At 37.1% G+C, this 22,361-nt stretch overlaps 1 protein-coding gene and 1 non-coding gene across 6 annotated transcripts in view; one reads left to right on the forward strand and one right to left on the reverse strand.

Moving 5' to 3' along the window:
• The window catches only part of LOC5575776, a 123,312-nt gene that overhangs the window by 57,079 nt on the left and 43,872 nt on the right, over positions 1–22,361 (forward strand). The window lies entirely within an intron of this gene.
• Trnaa-agc lies at positions 10,128–10,199 on the reverse strand. The gene has a single exon. It is a non-coding gene; the product is annotated as a tRNA-Ala (tRNA).

The raw sequence follows: 22,361 nt of genomic DNA on the forward strand, positions 1-22,361 counted from the left end.
TGACTAGTTTTTAAATTTACTATGGTATTTCAGAACAATTAACTACGTTAATAATAAACTGGTGCATTTGACAGGAATAATTTTCTTCAATCTGATTTCGACAACAGACATGATAATATCAAGCGCATTTCTGGTCTGCTGAAAATTTCCAGTGCGAGCGCTCAAGTGATCTCCCTTAAATGGTAGTTCTTACCGCACATTTTTTTTTGCGTGTGGATGTGTATTATGCAATGTACGCAACAAATTCATATTATTTAATTAATTATTTTTATTCTAAGTTCTAACCGCACATTTTTTTTTTTGCGTTTGGATGTGTATTATGCAATGTGCGCAACAAATTCATATTATTTAATTAATTATTATTATTTTAAGTGTACTGAATAGATAATCCAAATTCCTTTTCACCTGAATAATCAAGTTTCTGCAATGTTACTTTTCTTAAACTCGTCCCCACTTAATCCAACGACTCTAGCATGCGATTAAGAAGATAAACTCTTGCATCTCACTTTCCACTATTTCTCTATATTTTCTAATAATAGGGTTTTAGAACTGCCAACGACCTTGTACGCTATGCCAATTCTTCCAAATTTCTAACTGTCAGTAAGCATGGATTCAACGGGGTATGTGTTTATCAGAAAAGTTTATGTGGTTGCTTTTGTTATTGTCGCCTTTTCAATTTTGACCGTCTGATTGATGCCTTATATGAGCATAAGAAAGCAGTTCAGTGGCACTGAAATCCATTATTTATTCAACTGTCCTACGTCATTTTGTAATATCAGAAACCTGATCGAGGGATATTAATCGTTTTGCTTTAAAGCTTGCTGCGGTATAGGTTGTAACATATTCAAAAAGTAGGAGGACAAATAATAGGACTTGTTAATTGAAACAGCATGTTAGAAACTAAACGGTGAAGATGGTTCCAAATCGTAACGAAGTACTAAGAGATAATGAATAATATTTTTTTTATTTTTTGGTATTGCAGTATTGACACCGTGTACTAGTAGAGATTTGTACTTTTAGATAGCCTTTTATTATCTTTAATGATTGTAGAGATCATCTTGTCGAATAGGTTCTGAGCAATCAAAGCAGGCCGTAGGTTCGTTAATAACAATGAAATACAGTGACTATACGTTGTACCACTAGAACCGCATATAGTTAGATTGCAGCATATATAAGGCAATACAACCAAAATAAGTTGACTCATAGGTGGCAAAGACACTGATGGATCCACCTGGAAAGCATAGTACAGATGTTGACCTTTCTAATGCATATAATTTTGTTTGCAACTTTTTGCAACTTTTCAAAATATTTTAGTGTAAAAAAAGTGCTCAAAACTAATAGAAAAAATGAAGATATTGTCTTGGTATGTTCAGCAAAGTTTTATATTTTGAAAATATATACATAGTTCTAGAACATAGTAATCCATGAAAATCGCTGCGATAAAAGTTAAGTGAGTATTTGTACTTTTGAAGTGGTTCTTATGTGAAAATCGCTATAAATCCTTTATTTTATTAAATAGAGTTAAAGTGTCTTCTACAACTTTTCTTCATTAAACAATTCCAACAACTTTGTCGAAGACACCAATTGCTTTTATCGACAAACAGAGAAAATAAAAGTTTTATATCACTTATGAGAAAATTATTCAAAAATTTATCAATGTCAAAATTTGTCGCTTAACATATGCTGTAACTTTGCCGAACATAGTATAGCAATATTTTCACTCTTTGACACTGAAAAAGCTGATGATCGAGTTTTTTGAGTTTTAAACCACTGTGCAATGTGCTGAAGACGGTGTAAATTGCCTTTTTAAAATATTTAAGTTATTTATTTAGTATTTTTGAGATTTTATATGTATACTAGTGGGCCCGGCAAACTTCGTCTTGCCATCAAGTAGGCTGTTGAAAAACGCTATGGATCGTCCCATGCAAAATGACAGTTCCGTTCACGCTCGTTTTTCCGACTTTCCCGGTGAATATCCTGGGATTTTTTTACAGACAAACACGTCGGAACACTTCACGAACAAAACGGAAAAATAATCATTCAAATCGGTTGACCCGTTCGGAAGCCATTTCGTGACATACAAACACCACTCCATTTTTATTTATATAGATTGATTTCAACTTGTATATGTGATAGTCCCTACTAACTTCCTTCATCTCCTCTTTTCCTCTTATTATTTTTTTATCTGAGAATAGGAGTGAGCTCTGCATATCGAGTGAGGAAACAGAGTGGTTGGTCACACATTACATCTAGATCTGTATTGTTCAGGAATATCAAGTTGTTTACCAATTCTAAATCTTCATTAACAATTGAACCAAAATCTATGTTTCCAAAATTGTTAGTACCCTAGAATTTCAATTTTATGATAATTCTCCAGCAAAACTTATAGAGAAGTTTTAAGAGGAATTCATGGTCAAATACTCTAAAGATCTTTTTTCTGGAGCAATTCTTAAAAAAAGGAAATTATTTGTATTTGGAACTGTTTTAAAATTCTCTCAACTGTCTTAAGAAACTCCTTTCAAGTTGGAAAAAAATCATGTAGAATTACTTAGGAGATTGCACATTGGACCGAATCGACAATTTAGCCGGAAAAAACTGTTATCTTTGTTCTCGTCGATTTTAGACGTTCGATGTTTTCAGAGAAGTTGTTCGTAATTGAGTTTTGCATCTTTTAAGGAAGAAGTTAAATAGGGTGGCCCATATTTAAGCTAAAATTTTGACTCAAACTTTTTTGTTTGATGAAATTTGTGGTTGCGCTCTTCTGCAAACTTTTAGAAAATGTTATTTTGAACAACTTTGTCGAAGACACTTTTGATCTAACTCTTCATTTAAGCTAAGTAAATTGATTTTGAAAGTTTTAACATTGGGTGGGCCCAAAAAATCAGTAATTTTGATCTAACTTTTTTGTTTTCAGTTTTACGTGAATGTGGTCTTTAGAAGAGCTGCAGAGGAAGTAAAGATACACATTTTTGCTGGACATCGCAAGTTTGTAATTCTTGTGATTTTGAAGTTATAAGCAAATTTAAGTGAAAAACTATGAAATTTTTATATGCCCATAATTCATGGAGTTGGTTCGATAACATTTTTCTTTAAGTGGCATTAGAAAGGCCATACAATAGGCAACTTTTGCTGCAAAAACTGTGAGAACGTATTTTTTATAACTTGAGAAAATTCACTTCAAAAATCACTTAAAAAACTCGAAATTCGCTTGTAACTCACAAGATTTTATAGTTAACGGCGTGCTGTATTCAGCAAAGTTGTACAATTTAACTAGATCTATAACTTTCCCATACACCAATTTCAAGAGGAATGCGAAACAGCCACAAATTTCAGCAAACAAAAAAGTTTGAGTCAAAATTTTAGATTAAATATGGGCCACCCTATTTAATTTTTTCCTTAAATGATGCAAAACTCAATTGCGAATAACTTCTCTGAACACATCGAACGTCTAAAATCGACGAGAACAGAGATAACACTTTTTTCCGGCTAAATTGTCGATTCGGTCCAATGTGGATTGGTTCATGTATCACTGGAAAATTTATGCAGTAATACCTGGAGTAAGTTCTTAACAAATTCCCTGGAAAATTGAAGGACGTGAATAAAACGAATACTAGAAAGAAATCTTAGAATAAATGTCAAGCAATACACTTGAATAAACTGAACAGAAAAAGTTTCCTGGAGTAAATTGTTGTGCAGGTTCTGAAGAATGACAGTAGGAATGTTTGCAAAAAAATTCGGAAGAATTCCTGAAATAAATATAAAAAGTATTTTCTCACGTAATCTCACAATAAAAGGTAAACCAGCGTTCGAAGGAAAGCTACACAAACAAAGTCTTGTAATAATCTTAAATAACTTGCTGGAGGAAAGCAAGGTATCACAGGCGGAATCATTGATAAAAACTCTGCAGAAATATCTGTTACCCTTAAAGCGTTAAATAAATAGTACACTGGGAAATAATAATAGTCACAGAATTACTTAGTTTATGCGTCAATGACTATTTTCTATCTGCCTCTCTTTCATTCTGCTGTGAATTTCTACACTAAATGTTATTTCGCCTGGGTTGAAGCTTGGCGATGCTTCAACCCAGGTGATTTGACAAGTAGGAATAAAATTCCCTGCAGAATGAAAGAGAGGCAGACAGAAAATAGTCATTAATGCATAAACTTCAGTAATTCTGTGACTACCCGTGTTTCTGAGTGTACCTATCCATCATAACAAAAATCACTCCATCTTGACAAATACCTCTCTTTGACAGGGGATCTTTGACAGACCTGGACGGCCATTTCATAATTATTCGATCACAATGTAATAAAATAATAAAGTACAGTTATGCAAATGAACCGAATACAAAATGATGGAAAAATATTTCCATTAATATAAGCCATACAACCTAATTATAAGTACTGATGCTAATGGTGTGCTGAAGATGATGGTGGCAATCTTTCATTGAGCTGCTTAAGAAAAAAACGTTTAACATTCGTTCGTACTAAGAGTCTGAATATGGAAGTTTCATTCAAACCAATCGGTACAAATTTAAGGTCGCCATAGTTGGTGGTTGTGTTGTCGAAGATGTAAGCGGTAGATAATCGTTTCTACCGATCGAACGCTACCCGTCTGCGATGGTGGTCCTTTGCATTGAATGCGATGCCTTGAGAAAGGTTAAAATTGATTCACTCACCGATTCCAATTGATTGGAAGTGTTTTCGATTTCTCGGAATTTGATCTTTGGGAAGTGCGGGTCAGGTTTTACATAAATGGAGTCGCAAAATGCATAAGCTTCTAATTGAAATAATTGCGTTATGAGTTTTGATTATCTTTAAAAGTGTGAGTAAAGCTCTATAATTACCATCAAAAAGTTAGTTTTAGATGCATCGAATGAAAACATCGATATTACCGATATATTGAATCTGAAATATCGATACAAAAATATCGAAAGATACAATCGACATATCGGAAATATCGGAACGTCCCCACTCCCCAAATTAGTAGGGTAAATGTTGTAGAAAAAGGAAATGACTGCCAGTTGAATTTTCGTTTCTTTGCTGAGCGAATACGGATTAACTAGGTTCTAACTTTTCCGATCCTGTACGCTACGCAAGTCATCCTTTTTCTTTGATTACCTGCACCTGCTAATGCCCTAATGATCTAATGCGCTACGAGACTATGCTGAATCACATGCTGTCCCATCCGATGATGCAGACACTTCTCAACCGGACCTACAAATGCCGCCTGTAACAAAGAATTCATGATCACAGAATGCCAAACATGCAAATCACCGCCACCAACGGCTTGCATAACAAATCGACTTCAATTGAGCGAACAGCAGGTTATATCTACAAGATCCACACCGTTCGTAATGAATCATAATACCAACAGTCAACAACCTCATTAGAACTCGCATCTCAACTCGAGCATACCAGTTTAGTCATCTGCCAAATGCCTTCAATGCCAACCGGATTCGTCATAGGAAGGGTGAATAAAAATGGTGACAAAAAGCGCAACCAAAACAAAGTATGGAATCTTTATATAGCACTAGGTAACACTAAAAATGATCACGAACACTTAGCAGAGAACAGAGAACACCATTCCGACCCATGCAGATTTGCCACCCGAATCAACTGTGCGACTGAAGGTGACCAATTCAAATTGGACAAGCATGATCAACCTTGCTCAACAACTGAGATTTACCATACCACATACCTAGCATGCTGCACCACTACCAGCTAATTCACTAAATTTTTGAGACTGCGCAAATCGTCACATGAAAATCTTTGACGCGTCCATCTCAACATCTGCATTGTGCGCGCAGAGACTTTCAGTCAAAGTCTCCTGATCTGGCTCTAACTGTGGGCAAGCAGCCAATCCCGAGCAAGAGCAAATTGCTGCAGAATACTAAATAAAGATATTCATTCCACACCGAGTAACTTCCACGACTCATGATTTCAATAGAATATTTAATAGCCCTGCATAAGAGGTAATATACCTAATATAATACCTCGTGAATATTCTACTAAGACCAAATGGATTACAATGCCGAACACGTTTTTGTCTCAAGCACCAAAATACCGTTATTTACTAAAATAAGGGTTGCTAAATCCATTGTCGTTTTCAGAAAGATCATAGCACGTCTAGTTTTTGAGATATTGACTGTTGAAAATGCAAAATTTTACTGTTTCATCCAACTTGCATGTAAGTTTGCCAGCTTGTATGGCAATTTATTCGCTCAATTTGCCACAGAATTCAAGCTTTATGTGTATAGGAATTATTATTAACAAAGTTCATAATACCTTCGATGTTCAAAAGTTATTGTTTTATGGTTTCGATTGCCATATAAGAGAATGGTATTGTATTTTGCCATATAAGAGAAACGAAGAATTTTGTATGAAGACTGCAAGCATATTGGAAAAATCAATTTATTCTAAATTTAATCGTGAGATTTCAACCAAACAACATCTGAATTGAAAGTTCAAGTCATATATTGCATGTTTAGTGGATGAGATCACAAAAAGGTTTGATAAATCACACTTTAAATTTCATGTAAACATCAATGAAAACAGTATTTTATACAACTTTGGCAACCTGTAGCTAAAAATTGTGACGTATTGGAACATTTCTGAAAACGGCATCGTTTACAGCAATCCCAAATGTACTAGAGACACATAATTTGATACTTGAGACACGCAAAAGTATTTCTGAGTGTTTGAAAAATATTTTAAATAACATAATAAGTAATATCAAAATTTGATGTTACCAATACCTAGATTTCTAAACAGTACCAAATTATGGGATAATCGTACAGTTAATTATTGTCAAGTTCAAGGCAATTCCCGCCTAAGGAGCTGTTCTCAGGTTTTGAAGTTTTGAGATTTACATGTATAATACCAAAAAAAAATGAATGCTAAAGATAGGGGCTGGTTATACGTTTCTCCTCGGGTTAGCATGCTAACTAGCGGTTTGCCGTTGCGTGTTTGAAAAACCCATGGATGTTGAAGGAAGGTTGCATCGACCAAACGAGAACAAAATTAAACTAGTTTACCTACCGATCATGGTGGCTTCACATTTTTTGGCCAGAAAGGTGGAAACCTGATGCTTTTCCCTGTTGATGGAAAAGGAAAGTGAAGTCAGTGACTGGTTATGGGTTTATTTTCTTCCGTGGAAGGAGGTATGATACGAAAATATTGATTCCATCAACATCTCGTGGAGATTGGAATCGTTTCCTTGTCTACCCTGAAGAGCCGGTTTTTACGATCCCATAGTTGTTTATCGGCAAACTTCCTTCTTTAATTGAAAGTAAAAAGCGACGTTGAAAGCATAAATTTCTGGGTTTGGATGGTTTTAGATCAGGGATAACAAATAAGCGTTTGGATTTCGTATTTTTTGTTATGTGCTATGTACTGTTATTACTGGATTCAGCCTTGATGAAATTGGTCAAGGATACTTATGTATGTTGTGTGTTCCTCAGAGAACATCATCTTTTACGATTAATATTTCGGCATTTGGCCAAAAGTTTGCCTTGCAGATTCGTTTCATAATTTTTTTTTGCCGTTGCATTTAACTATTTTGCGTTAATTACATATTGATATTTTACTATTCTTAAAAAAATATGACATTTTTAACAAATCTGAAAAAAAATTTATTCATTTTCTAAACGAAAGACAGTAAGTAAAACACTAAAAAAAGATTAACACTTGGAGCCCCGGGATCTGAATGGGTTTTAGCTGTTTGGATTTCGATCGGCTTCAACCATGTTCAGAGAATGTATCAGTTCGTGGGCCATGACAGTTCGTGACACATCGCAATCGGATCATTCAAAAGCAGCAACTCTCACAGACTGCAACAGTATCGAGCCATTCGGGCGATTTATGTTTTGCATAAAATTGGAAATAACTTTCATATTTTCTGGTAATGCAAACTTATTATAATCTATTTAATTATCAAAAACCCCTTTGGTTGTAATTTGGTTGTAAACACAGCAAGGAAAATGGAAAATATTCGCCTCTGTTTCTTGATCAGAATAAGAGTTTATAGCTTGTTATCTTACACAAACGATAAATGTCATGCGTGTTGTATGAATGCAGATGGATAAATGGGATGAAATTATGGCTCGTGTGTCAATTGGTCGGCCTTAAGTCAGAGTGGACCAAGTGACATGTTAAATATTTTGAGAAAAATGAGCTTAAAGTCTAACGCTCTGTAATTTTTTAACTCGTTTAAATTTTGATTCCAAATTTCTACACAACTTTGTGTTACTTTCAAACAATACATATGATGTGAAGTAATAATCATGAAAAATCATAATGCAAACCTCTGATAGAACTATATTTTGATGGACTATTTGTACTTGGTCCACTCTGACTGAACTAAAGACCACCATTCAGTGACTTGGTTCACTCAGACTGAACAATTTCTAGGAAAATAACGATCATTTAATGTTAACATGGGCAAACTGGGTGTAAATCTCTAAGATGAACAGGTTATCAAGACCCTTCGACACCAGTATCGTAAATTCTTCAATAATCCATATCTTCAATACCAAAATCAGTGGCATTACGATAGCTTGAAAATTAAGGTTTTGCAGAATCAAGGCATTGAAGACCAGAAAACTTCAAATATGCGTTCAGTCCGAGTGGACCAAGTGAAAATCTTGAGTACCGTCCAAAATATGTATACTGGTCCAATAAACGGGCTCTAGGACATTCCATACATATACCATAGATCTACCATAAACTTCTATCGGACTCTGAAATTGACTCAAAAAATGCAATAATCACTCAGTTTATTGCTTTTCAACACTTGGTCCGCTCTGACTGCACAGAAATTGTAACAATTTCTGACCACCCATCCAAATATGGTAAATTATCAAAAACCAAAATCAAATCCATTGAATTAAGAAATGTTTTTAAATTTCTATTGATGGATGAGTAAAATAATCATTCGATGTCGAAAAATCTGACAAATCTCTTTAAAATATTTTTCAATTCCTTGCATTCCTCAGCGTGCTGATCATTTTCGCTGTTATGGTAATAACCCAGATAACCATAAATCGCATGAAAGTTTACGTTATAACTCGTTTATTCATACTAATAACATCAAACCCGCAAAACACCGTGGATAAACTCGTCAGATAGATGAGCTTCTTCGCATAAAACACTTCTTTTCTGAGTTCATTTGTACATTTTGCTTTGTCCCGTACACTTGTACAAAGTAAGTCGAATAAATCCGTAGCAGCTGTCAAATTATCATTTGTTATCATAAATTAAGTCGCATAAGATCACAGGTTAATTCGGTAGAATATTTATACACTCGCATTGTATGTTATTATTCATCACATAATATATGCACGCATCCCAAGTAACCAATAGCCCGCTATTTCGCCTTTTTGGCCTTATAGGGCTATTATACGGCTAGTATAGGGCATGTCAGCTGCATTATAGCACTATATTAGCACGCAGGGCGAATTAAAGTGCTATTTGGTTACTTGGGATATCGCCTCCACTTTTGTACGTAGAAGGCCTTTTCGCGACATCTTATAAGTGAAATGTTGCACATACAAGGCCTCCAGGTGATTTCGTTATGCGTACATTTTGGTTGTCTGGGAAGCACTTGGTCCACTCTGACTGCATACTTTTATCAATTTTTATTGATCATCCAAAGTAAATCTCTCACAATTTACAGCATTCATCAAATCTGGTCGAAGTAAAATGGAGGTAAGGTGATTTCGCATCTAATGAAAGAATAATTCAATTTTCGCAATTTTTGTACGTAGTCCCCTCTGACTTAACGCCGACCAATTATCGTTAAATTTCCAAAGTCTGTCCTCAGTATTTGTACGGTTTGAAAAAGTGAGTGAACTAATTTGGGTATAAATAGTATATTTTGGATACACTCAAAATTTATTTTACTAAAAGAGTTATAAAAACTTTGTTTCAATGGTGTGGCTTTAGAACGAGCTTCAAAGCGATGACGTGTAGTTTTTTGACATAAATTTGATTGTACAAGAACAGCACTTATGTTTGAGCAGAGAGAGAAACTCTGGATCACATTGAAAACTTTTTCAAATTAATTAACTCATTACGCGTAGTAGAAATGGACAAACTATGGGTGAAATTATGAAAAAAAAAATCTACATGCTCAGCTGGGATTTGAACCCAGGACTCTTGTATGCTAGACAAGCGCTTTACCAACTAAGCTACCGAGCCACTTGGTGACCCAATAACTGAGCTGGTTACAAGTTTAGAATTCAAATCCCCACAGATCACGCAGACCCCTTTCATAATTCATATTCATGCATTTCATGTTACTACACACGCGGGCAAAGCGAGCGCGATATGTTTAGTGTTGAAACTGTTTGCCTATCATACAGTCAGGTCTCCTATTAGACACATGGTTGGAGAGCGTTATATAAATCTGCGTTATAGGAGACCCAGGGCTTATGGGATTTCATCACTTCGGGGGTGTTGTTGAATATCTCGTATGCCAAAAGAGAGTACAGTACTGTCTCCGGCGAAGTTTCAGTTCTAAGTACTACCTTTAGGAGTTGAGGATCATCCTTTTAGTTGAGAACTTGGCCGGTAGGGGCGCTTTTTCTGATTTACACTATTGAACCATGAGGGATAAGAATGCAAAATTTTGTAACTTATGATATCTCTAGATCCTGATGTTTTTGAAGGTTGGTGTCTTCGGAAGAGTTGTTCAGTAGCGCAAGGGCTAACATTATTTGAGCCGAAAGTTTCGAAATTTTGGCACTAGGTGGCGCTAGTGGGCATGGTATTTTTGTTTTGCGCACACCTCAGTAGCCTGACCACTTAGAAAGATGGCGTCTTCGGAAAAGTTGCTCAGTATCACAAGGGCTAACATTATTTGAGCCGAAAGTTTAGAAATTTTGCAACTAGGCGGCGCTAGTGAGCAAAGTATTTTTGTTTTGCGAATAGCTCAGTAGCCTGACCAAAGTTATTCTGTGTGACAAGGTCTATAGATTTTCCTCGCATTGTCACGTTTAAGTAAAAGTGCCTACAGAAAATACATACATTGTTTTCTACAATGGGATAGAAGCGTGGCTAGTATCCTTGTATTTTCGACGGATTGGGAGAGATTTTGATCAATTATTTGATATGAGAAAGAGTGAGGATCCGTTTACTACTCAAATGTGTGATCGTTAGCTATTTATATGAACCAAAGAATGAAATATGTATGTTTGTTTTTATTTCGTCACTGCATGAACGCCACATTTTTCAAGATATGGATTGGATAGAAATGAAGTTAGGTTGGAATGTTAGTCATTACTAATAAGTTGGGAAATCCGCATGGTATTTCATATATCACATTCGATCGTACGATTCGTACTAATTGTTCATTTGTAGATCCTTCGAAAAAGGCACATTAAATGTGACAGAATCGTCAGGTGTAGAACGGAAATCCGTTTATGATTCCGATAGACTGAAAGCCCAAACACATAATTTCGGCTCAAATAATGCAAGCTCTAGCAAAACAAAAAATCCATGCTCACTAGCACTGCCTAGCGGCAAAATTTCGAAACTTTCGGCTCAAATAATGTTAGCCATTGTGATACTGAGCAACTTTGCCGAAGACATCTTTCTAAGTGGTCAGACTGCTGAGCAATGCGCAAAACAAAAATTCCATGCCCACTAGCGCCGCCTGGTGGCGTAATTCCGTATCAGAATAACCACCGCATGTCAGCCCTTGAGCTACTGAACAACTCTTCCGAAGACACCAACCTTCCAAAACATCAGGATCTAGAGATATCATAAGTTACATAATTTTACATTCTTATCCCTCATGGTTCAATAATGCAAATCAGAAAAAGCGCCCCTACCGGCCAAGTTCTCAACTAAACGGATGATTTTCAACTCTTAAATGTAGATCATACTTAGCACTGAAACTTCGCTGAAGACAGTACTGTGCTCTATTTTGGCATACGAGATATTCAACAAGACCCCCAAAGTGATGAAATCCCATAAGCCCTGGATCTCCTATAACTCTCTGGTGTGTCTTATAGGAGTGCACGTTATAGGAATGCGTTTAATAGGAGACCCAACTGTACTTTAGATGTATTATCAAAAAAATCAAGTTGGATTCATTGTACTTTGTAAGCATTTTATTTCTCTTCCAATGCACTAAATACGATTTGTGCGAAAGTTGACTCGTTGCGTCTCACGCATAAAAATATCATGTCTATCTGATCAAGTGCAAAAACTAGTTTTCAATCATTTTTTTTTTCTTGCACTGCAGTAATGACCACAATCGAACAACTGACTGGTACCGTTCGATCGAAACAGTTGTCCGTCGTTCGCTTATATTTGTCGTGTCAACTAGTTGAAGTGATAGGTAATGTTTTCACCTTCAGTTCAAAACGAGACTTCAGGTGATTGAAGTACAATAATTGTAATAAAAACTCTCCTTCCTTCTCTGAATTGAAACCATATATTCAGAAAGGATCAAATACAGACTTTGTATTAAGTTTTGTTTTGGGTTTACTGCAATTAATTTGGTATTGGCCATCATTAGAAAGGTAGCACTATCGCTAGGGGGATTTTTCACTTTCAATATCCAAGCTTCCAAAAGGCATGCGTCCACCTCACTCGACCGGCCTGTGATTGCGCTCGATTGCCGGACAACTCTGAGCCAGAGCGTTGCGACATAATCGCAAATCTAGCGAAGCAAAAGTCACAGACAGCCAAAAATGATCAAGTGACGTCGTCGTCGTCGTCGTCAATTGCATAAGTTGGCTCGAACTCAAGTATGGCTAGCTGTTCATTTGAATCCACCTCGGCTTTTCGGTCAAGCCTTTAGCACGCTAATTAGTTATCACAGAAAACGATGTGACGGAGGCTGATGGCTTATAGTGCCGTGCCATCGGAGATGAAGAGAGGAAGTACCTAGATACCATTATGAGGCAACCTCCGTCTACCATAGCGCAGCATCTCAGACGTTATGCATGCAATTAGGCAGCAAATTATGAACGATGCTGAAATTTGCATAAGCCGCATTGTTGTTACATTGTTGACTGTAGAATTGTACGATGTTCGCTATTTGCAGAATCAATTTGTCGAGAGACCGCGTTGTTCAAATTTGTTTAGGTAGTACATATTATTTTGATACAGCTCTGAGTAATCCAAACAAGGTAAATCATAGCCAATTGAACTGACAGTGGTTTGTTTGAGTGTTACATTAGTCTTGATACAAATCTTGTGAACACTCTACATAAGCATGTAAAACGGTATGCCCCGTAGCTTCATCCGCCATATCATTAGTCATAGCACCAAGCGACCGATCTGTTCGACCTTTCGAGGAGGAGATCTCCAAACGAGTCACAGTACAAAGAAGCATTAAACCATGCCAAGAATGCCATAAATTTTGCCATACCATAATCTCGAAACATTCATCACTTGTTGTGGGTTCGTCGCTTACCGCCGCGCTAACACGATGGCATTCAAGTCCTTCTAGAGTATTTTGTCCCAGTAAACGATTCTCACCTCTTTCATTGCGTATTTTCCATTCCCTAAACTCGCCTACAAAGACGGAAGGTTCCGCGGCATTTGCTTACTGGTGCAATTTCAACAGCAGCGTGTTAATTACCGACACAGCTGTGGGATCTGTTTCGGATTTGATCCAATGCAACAGCCATGACAATTTGACCGAGCAAACACTCAACTTGATCATAATGGCGTCGTTCAATGCCCTGCCACCTAATGGCGCTTCAATTTTTTCTTTTTATTTTCATGAAGCGAAACAGTTTTGATGGCTAAAATTTGACTGCGAAGATGAAGACGAAGTCAGTGACAATTTAATTATGTAAAGAAAGGTTCTCAAAGCTGGAGGACAAAAATTTTCATGGACTGATACCGAAGCGTTCTGCATTAATTTAGGTTACACTACTTTCGCGAGGCTTTCCACCTCCAGTAAAAAGGCTTTCCTGCTCCTGGAAAACGGCTTACCAGCTCCTGAAAGAGGTTTTGTAACTCCTGGAAAAAGGCTTTACAGCTCCTGTAAAAGTACTCTCCAAATCCCTGAAAGAGACTCTCCAGCTCCAGTTTTCCAGCTTCTGGAAAGAAGCTTTCCAGCTTCTGGAAAGAAGCTTTCCAGCTTCTGGAAAGAAGCTTTCCAGCTTCTGGAAAGAAGCTTTCCAGCTTCTGGAAAGAAGCTTTCCAGCTTCTGGAAAGAAGCTTTCCAGCTTCTGGAAAGAAGCTTTCCAGCTTCTGGAAAGAAGCTTTCCAGCTTCTGGAAAGAAGCTTTCCAGCTTCTGGAAAGAAGCTTTCCAGCTTCTGGAAAGAAGCTTTCCAGCTTCTGGAAAGAAGCTTTCCAGCTTCTGGAAAGAAGCTTTCCAGCTTCTGGAAAGAAGCTTTCCAGCTTCTGGAAAGAAGCTTTCCAGCTTCTGGAAAGAAGCTTTCCAGCTTCTGGAAAGAAGCTTTCCAGCTTCTGGAAAGAAGCTTTCCAGCTTCTGGAAAGAAGCTTTCCAGCTTCTGGAAAGAAGCTTTCCAGCTTCTGGAAAGAAGCTTTCCAGCTTCTGGAAATAAGCTTTCCAGCTTCTGGAAAGAAGCTTTCCAGCTTCTGGAAAGAAGCTTTCCAGCTTCTGGAAAGAAGCTTTCCAGCTTCTGGAAAGAAGTTTTCCAGCTCCTGGAAAGAAGCTTTCCAGCTCCTGGAAAGAAGCTTTCCAGCTCCTGGAAAGAAGCTTTCCAGCTCCTGGAAAGAAGCTTTCCAGCTCCTGGAAAAAAGCTTTCCAGCTCCTGGAAAGAAGCTTTCCAGCTCCTGGAAAGAAGCTTTCCAGCTCCTGGAAAGAAGCTTTCCAGCTCCTGGAAAAAAGCTTTCCAGCTCCTGGAAAGAAGCTTGCTTTCCAGCTCCTGGAAAGAAGCTTTCCAGCTCCTGGAAAGAAGCTTTCCAGCTCCTGGAAAGAAGCTTTCCAGCTCCTGGAAAGAAGCTTTCCAGCTCCTGGAAAGAAGCTTTCCAGCTCCTGGAAAGAAGCTTTCCAGCTCGTGGAAAGAAGCTTTCCAGCCTCTGGAAAAAGGCTTTCTCCAAGGGGTAACCTTCTCTTTGCGCCTTCGATTATCAAACTCATCATCTGTGAACAAATCATGCTGAGCTGCATCATCTGACGCCAACTTTTTTGGGGAAGCTATGAAAACCCAAAAGAAACCACTAGTGTGCACCGCCAGTTTCAGGGGATGTTTGTTTTAATTACTTAACAATTCGTAACAGCTGTCCATTGTATCCACTGCACACCGCTCAAGCTGTTACAACGAAATTATTTCAAGTTTACCGCGGATCAACTTTTAATTTTCGGTGCCTCATAAGCCGAGTGCCACGACTGACACGAAATACACATTCATCGCTCGGTCTGCATACAAATACAAATTTATTAAACTTACTTACTGGTGCGGCAAGACGATGGAGAGTGGTTGGGTAATGATGGGATTTTGAACGACGGGTTTATAAGATGTAGACCAGAAGCGCCTTAGCTGTTCTCTTTTGACGCCCTGACACATTGTTGCGTTGGTCGACGAGTTTGGCAAAAAAAAAGCCACACCAAACGACGAATGCGGCCAGTTTGTACACTTATGTACCCACCCACTCAACTCGAGTAGCCAAGTAGGAAGAAGGAAGTTCTGGTGGTTTTGTCTTGTTCGAGTTAGATTAAATTGTCTTTTCAGATGTGGCGTTCATTTTGACTGTAGTTTCCTGTCTGAAATATTTATAGGAGCAACAGACGAGAGATTGGGTTGCCGACCGATGCGAGTGGTACCTAGCCGTGTGAAGTTGAATGTTTATGAACGCTGCCAAATAAGATATGAATTTCCTGAAAAGCAAGTCAAACCGGCACTAAACGGTGTACGAAGGGGTTGAATTGAATGTCTGCTGTGTTTACCCGAATGAGAGCAAATCTTACGGAAAGTTCGCTGACATTTGGTGGACGACTGATCGGTTTGGACGTTGAGTTTAAATTATTGTGGCGTCAATGATTTGCCAGCGAAATAGATTAATTAAATTGATTTCAGTACTTGTATTCATAAGCTGACCAGAAGCAATATATGGGTTAAAAACGGAACAATAAATAACTTGAATAGAACATTTTTGTAAAACTCATTTTTTACATTGTCGAAGTAGGTGTTGAACAAAACAAAGCAAAAATGTAGCAGAAAATATTTGTTCCAAATACCATTTTTTTCTGGCACTGATTTTCTTGGAATTTTATTCATTTATCCAGTTAACATCTAAATAGATAAAACTGAACCAATAATTTCACACCTAGAAACTTAATTCGTGATCGCATCTGCCCGACGCACACAAAATATTGCACATGTATTTGGACCATCCGACTAGCTTGCTACGCATCAGACATTCTTGTACAAAACAAGCATTGCGAAATTCGTTCTCATTTGATTTCGAAGCATGATCAAAGCAAGCTAAGAAAAACATCCCATCTGTATCGATCCACGATCGACAATGTTTCGCTAGTTGTAACAAGCGAGATAAATAACAGCAGCGAAGGAGAAGGAGAAGGAGCTCCATAAAACCCTATGATAAAACCCATTTTATTCGCTCGTTTACCATTATTTAACTGGCATGATGAAAAATCTCAGAACATCCGATAACAATAGTATCCCCCAAGTTTGGAGCTTGTTTAGATGGGTTTTATCATGCATTGTTATCCCTCCGATACAATCAGAGCTGTAGCAGTGGACGATAAACAGACTCTCATGATGGTTTGCGAATCATGATTGATATATCCTCAATTTTCTCAATTTAATCCCTGGTACCGTAATTTCGGGTGAAATTGATCATTTTTCACTGTTTTCTTGGTATGCTTTCTAAACTGTTACCAATATCATACAACTAAATGCAGGAAAACAAGTACGACGGTGAACCTCATTGGCTCATGTACCGAAATTTTTCAACAAATGTGATGTTAGTGCCAAAAACCTGGTCTAAAATTAAAAATCGGGGAATCCCATTTTGGGGTGAAATTGATCACTTGTCAATGTTATTATTATTAGTTTCGAAATCAACTTTACATACTTAATTTGGGCCTCCTGAATCCAAATCTGCTTGCCAAATTCTTAACAAGACAATATTTATGGAAATAATCAATAATTAAATTTCAAGAATACCGCGAAAAACGCCTAAATGTAGGCAATTTCCTAAGGATTTCCCTACTTTGTTGCAGAAAATTGAATTTTTCAACAAAACGAACAAATTGGTAAGAGTTTTGATAGTAAAATCTGTTTTGGAGATATATTGTTAGCATCCTCACAAACTTTCAGGTTTACACCATGTCCAAATCCTTGTTTAAAACTAGAAGTTTATAGATGATGATCAATTTCACACTAAACTTGATTCTAGAATTTTACATTATTTTCATAGAAATAAACATTTTTGTGGCACAAAAAACTTCACTATACACAATTTGACATTATTTAAGACAAACAACGTTCATTTACTATAAGTTGCAATGAGCTTGGTGCACTATTAGTAAGAAATAAAATCGCGTGACACGGTGATCAATTTCACCCTACTGATCAATTACACCCGAATTTACGGTACCAAACGATTTAGAGCGGACGCCATCTGTCTGGCATCCTTGCAACATGCCATGCCCATCGTATCCTTATAGATTTGGCTACCTTCTGAATACTGGGTTCGCCGTAGAGTTGGGCGAGCTCGTGGTTCATCCTTCGCCGCCACACACCATTCTACTGCACCCCGCCGACGATCGTCATAAATAATCGACGTTTCAAAACCCCAAGAGCTTGCAGGTCCTCTTTCGAGCATAGTCCACGTTTCATTTCCGTAGCGGACGTAGAAGTAGAAGAATTACTAACAATATTCCTTAAGCTAGAAATTTTCCCATTTTTTATAAGACACCTAATTTACAAAGAAGTCACTTAATTTGTCATCTAGGTGGCCAATATTCCTCAAATGGTTTCACACGACCATGTCTGAGTTGGCATTCGCAAATGATGAAGTTTAGAAGAATCATAAAATTGACCTGACTTCGACCAGTTCTAAGGAGGTTCCATAAAGAATCGAAAAAATACCCAAGTTCTCACATGGCGTCCGTAGTTGAAACTAAAAAACGTCCGTAGTTGAAAGTAGAATTGGAGTTAGATGTATACTAATAAGTTAAATAAAAAGTTGATTGAAAAGCAAGTTGATGTCTTTGTTACCTGACTTGATGTCTTTGTTACCTGACACCAAAATAACTCCGAGCTGGTGGAAATTTCTGAAAATTCCAATGAAGATTAAAGACATCCAGACGATTCCATTCGAACTAAAAATGTTAAAAGTGGACGTTACGATTTTTTTAAATTTTACCCAGTCATGTAGCATAGTTGATTGATGGATTTGATGGTTATTTTCTGATAAAAACAATCTAAGGAGCACCGTGGTAAAGTAAAAGACATTTCCAGCTGAGTTTAAAGGTGAAGATTCATCCCTTGATTTGTGCTCTTGAAAATTAGAGGTTTGACATCGATGCATCCTAACCTTAATTCTTAAGATCAATTGCAATATACAACTTAATAATAATAATCATTTGAGACCCGTTTTATATTTTTTTCTCCTGCCATTTTCGATTAACAAAAGATACAAAAATCAGAACCATACTGCGACTTAATTCTTAGTAACGGATAAGTTGAATATAGCAGCACTAACATGGATTATTGGCATGCTTACTTTACATCTCTTTATGCTTACAATCGATAAAGATAGCTGTACCCCATATTCCACAGCCTCCACCACACCTTTCCGATAATGCGACCAAATCTTTCCATAATTTTTCACATCCTGCACCGCTTCGTAAAAAGCCTCCCTAGTGCCTAGTTAACCTTGAACACATCCCGATCATCAACGGGAGTGAACCCAAGTTCAATAACTCCATCGGATGAAGCAGAACGAAAGGTGCAACCAACTCTTGAAAAATACGACCTTCAACCACGCAAAATCCAGTATTCTATCAGATTTCCAGGTATCCAACCGCAAAGCGGCTGAACAGCACACGGGAAACCACTCAGGCAAGTCCCGTGGCACACGCCCTTTTCAAAATCGAAATGGCAAAGACCTATCCGGGAAGTTAGCAACCGAGACAGAGCATGTTTCATTTACGATCTCCGAACGTCCATTACTCACTTATGGCTGCTGGTTGGTAAAACCAACTGGTCCACAATATCGTAAAGCAAAACCATACAAACGACATTCGCTCGGTGTCCACGTAGGTAACAGAGGTCTGTCAAGTAATAAAGCATCGGAATCGGATCAGTGCGCGGCTTGGTATGTGTGTAGATTAGGGTGTACCAGAAAAATCTATGTTGAATTTTCAAAAAAATCATTCAGAAATTCCACCAGATTGATTTGAAAATTGTCATTTTTTGAAGAAAATTGTATTATTTTGACGTTTTGTGCAGATGATTTTAAATCCTACTAGGTATTTTCGTAATATTTTTTTTCTTTGAGTATTATTGGACATTCTTTTGATATTAGTTTTAGAAAGTATTCAACGTTGTTTTCCACGAACCTTTTTAAAATCAAAAAAAACGATTTAGCTATTTATATTTTTGATTGTTCAATTTAAAATATATGTACAATTTTTAGAAGCTTCTCCGGAAACTATGAGAAGGTTCTTCGGAATATATGAGAAACTTGTTCGGAAGCTCTGATAAGCTTCTTTGGAAGCTCTAATAAGCTTCTCCAGTTGTTCTGAGAAGCTTCTCTGGATGCTCTGGGAAACTCGAAGAAGTATCCCTGGATGAGAAGTATCTCTGGATGAGAAGTATCTCTGGAGGCTTTGACAAGCTTACTATAAAGCTTTTTGAAGCTTCTATGGAAGCGTTCAGCTGCTCCGGAACCATTCAGAAATGGCTGTACTGAAAAGCTCTCTACGAAGCTTCTCCGGAAAGAGGCTTCTCACCTCGGAGCTATCTCTGAGAAGATGCTCTGGAAGCTTTGGTAAGCTTCTAAGAAAGCATTTTGAAGTTACTCCGGAAGCGTTCAGCTTTTCTATAAATACAGACAAATCTCAGAAATTTCGTTAAAGCATATTTGAAAACGCTTAGTAAGTTCTCCAAATGCTTAGCAAAACATCATCCGTAGCTCTACTGGAAGCAACCCTACAAGCTTGTAAAGATGTTGTACAAAAATGCTATAAATAAACATATCTTTCTTTGCAGGCATGACCTTTCGGGCATTGATTTCATCTGGGACACCCTAGTGTACATGCTTTTATTAATCGATTGCGGCTACTTTTATTTAAGTTTTACGTTTTGTCCCCTGCTTGGGCAACTGGTTCGTACTCACTGTTAACGAGCACATTGTTGCCCTGCACGTGTGAAAGCTATGCCGAGCGTTACAGCGTTTTCCTATGGGTCTGGCTGACTATTTGAGCTTAAAGGCAATAGCATTAGCAAAGCCACTGAATAAAAGCTTTGGACAAAGCAAGGTAATGGGTGGCAAGCTGCCTATGGGACCCCTTGGCTGTGCCAAGCCAGACAAAAATACCGCCTTCGGTTCGATATGCTCGAGTGCCATTCACTTTCAGTTTCTCGATAAGCACATGTGGCGCATGTTAGTTGCGTTCTCTTATTCACTGTTAGAATTGTATCAACGCGACAAACGATATGGACTTACCATCCGATCATACAGTTGGATACGTTGAATAACATTAGTCTCTCTGCTAAGCTGCTAAGTCGAATATGAAGAATATCTGGGATGTCGCGTAGGGAAGGTAAAAAAATTTGACGAAATATGTTCCGATTTGAAGCATGAATCATATCCTGGGGAAGCATCAACCAAAACTTGACTAACCGGTGTCTCGAACCACAATCAAAGGAATGTATAATCACATACATATATCGGCAACAGTTGATTTGGTTTGAAGCTGCTTTTAAATGTCACAAGTCGAACCAGATTGGACTCTATACTTCTCGGTTATATTATGTACCCAAACTACCTCTGTATGTATGGACACTTTTGAAAAGAGTTGCTTGCGATAAGTTACTATAAAAAAAACTGAAAATATCTCCAATCCGAACAGATGGGAAAAAAACAACAAATAACTTTGTTACGGTTCAGAAGCGTAAGGAATAAAATGTTGATATTATTTTCAGATTTTTATCTCTAATTTTTTTTTTTTTTTTAAATTTATGAATCGTGATTTACGGCTAACCAGCCGAGTGGAAGGATAACAACTACCGTAAAGCTAAACATTACATATACTTTGCAATTGGATGAAATGGACAAATTGATGTGAAGTTTTGCGAAAACTTTTTTTCGCAAAACTAGTTGAAAATGTGAAATTTTGGTAACTTATTTCGCACGGTCAGGCAAATTTCGCTAAATTTAAAGATAATATGTGGATTTAAGGCAATTTTTAAGGAAGTTTCTTTTGTTTTTTTTTCCCACGATTTTAAGGACTTGGCCGGCGCCGTTTTTTTTTTATTTTTTTTTAATTTCTTTATTAGTATCATTCCAAAAATTACATTCATTATTTCTTATATCTAGGTGTTCTGTGTTATTAGACAACACTATCATCCTAATTTGGTAAAATAAATCTAAGATTTTATTAACATTTTGTTAATAACATATTACATTTCATTTGCCGTAGCAGTTCAGATTTTTTACAGGTGAGTTCATTTCACCTGCTTATAAGAGAAAAAAAAAACGCTTTGAATATACTTAACCTAACTTAACCTAAACATATAACGCATTAATCGTGGCAATAGAAGATTGCAACGATTTTTGCCTGAAATTATTGATTATTTTATTTGACATTTCTTCCAATGTTTCAACATTGGATATTCTATGTAACTCATTGGTACTATACCAGGGAGGAAGCCTCAGAATCATTTTCAAAATTTTATTTTGAATTCTCTGTAGAGCTTTCTTCCTGGTATTACAACAGCTAGTCCATATTGGTACAGCATACAACATGGCTGGCCTGAAAATTTGTTTGAATATCAAAAGCTTGTTCTTAAGACAAAGTTTTGATTTTATATTAATAAGGAGATAGAGACATTTTACATATTTGTTACATTTGGCTTGAATGCCCTCAATGTGATTTTTGAAAGTTAAATTCTTATCTAGCATGAGCCCTAGATACTTAACTTCATCTGACCAATTTATTGGAACCCTTCTCATCGTGACAACATGTCTACTTGAAGGTTTCAAATAAAGAGCTTTTGGTTTATGAGGGAATATTATTAGTTGAGTTTTGGAAGCATGAGGAGAAATCTTCCATTTTTGCAAGTATGAAGAAAAAATATCCAAACTTTTTTGCAATCGACTACAGATGACACGCAAGCTTCGTCCTTTGGCGGAGAGGCCTGTGTCATCAGCAAACAAAGATTTTTGACATC

The sequence above is a fragment of the Aedes aegypti genome, chromosome 3 (assembly GCF_002204515.2).
Source record: "Aedes aegypti strain LVP_AGWG chromosome 3, AaegL5.0 Primary Assembly, whole genome shotgun sequence".
NCBI classification, from domain to species: domain Eukaryota; kingdom Metazoa; phylum Arthropoda; class Insecta; order Diptera; family Culicidae; genus Aedes; species Aedes aegypti.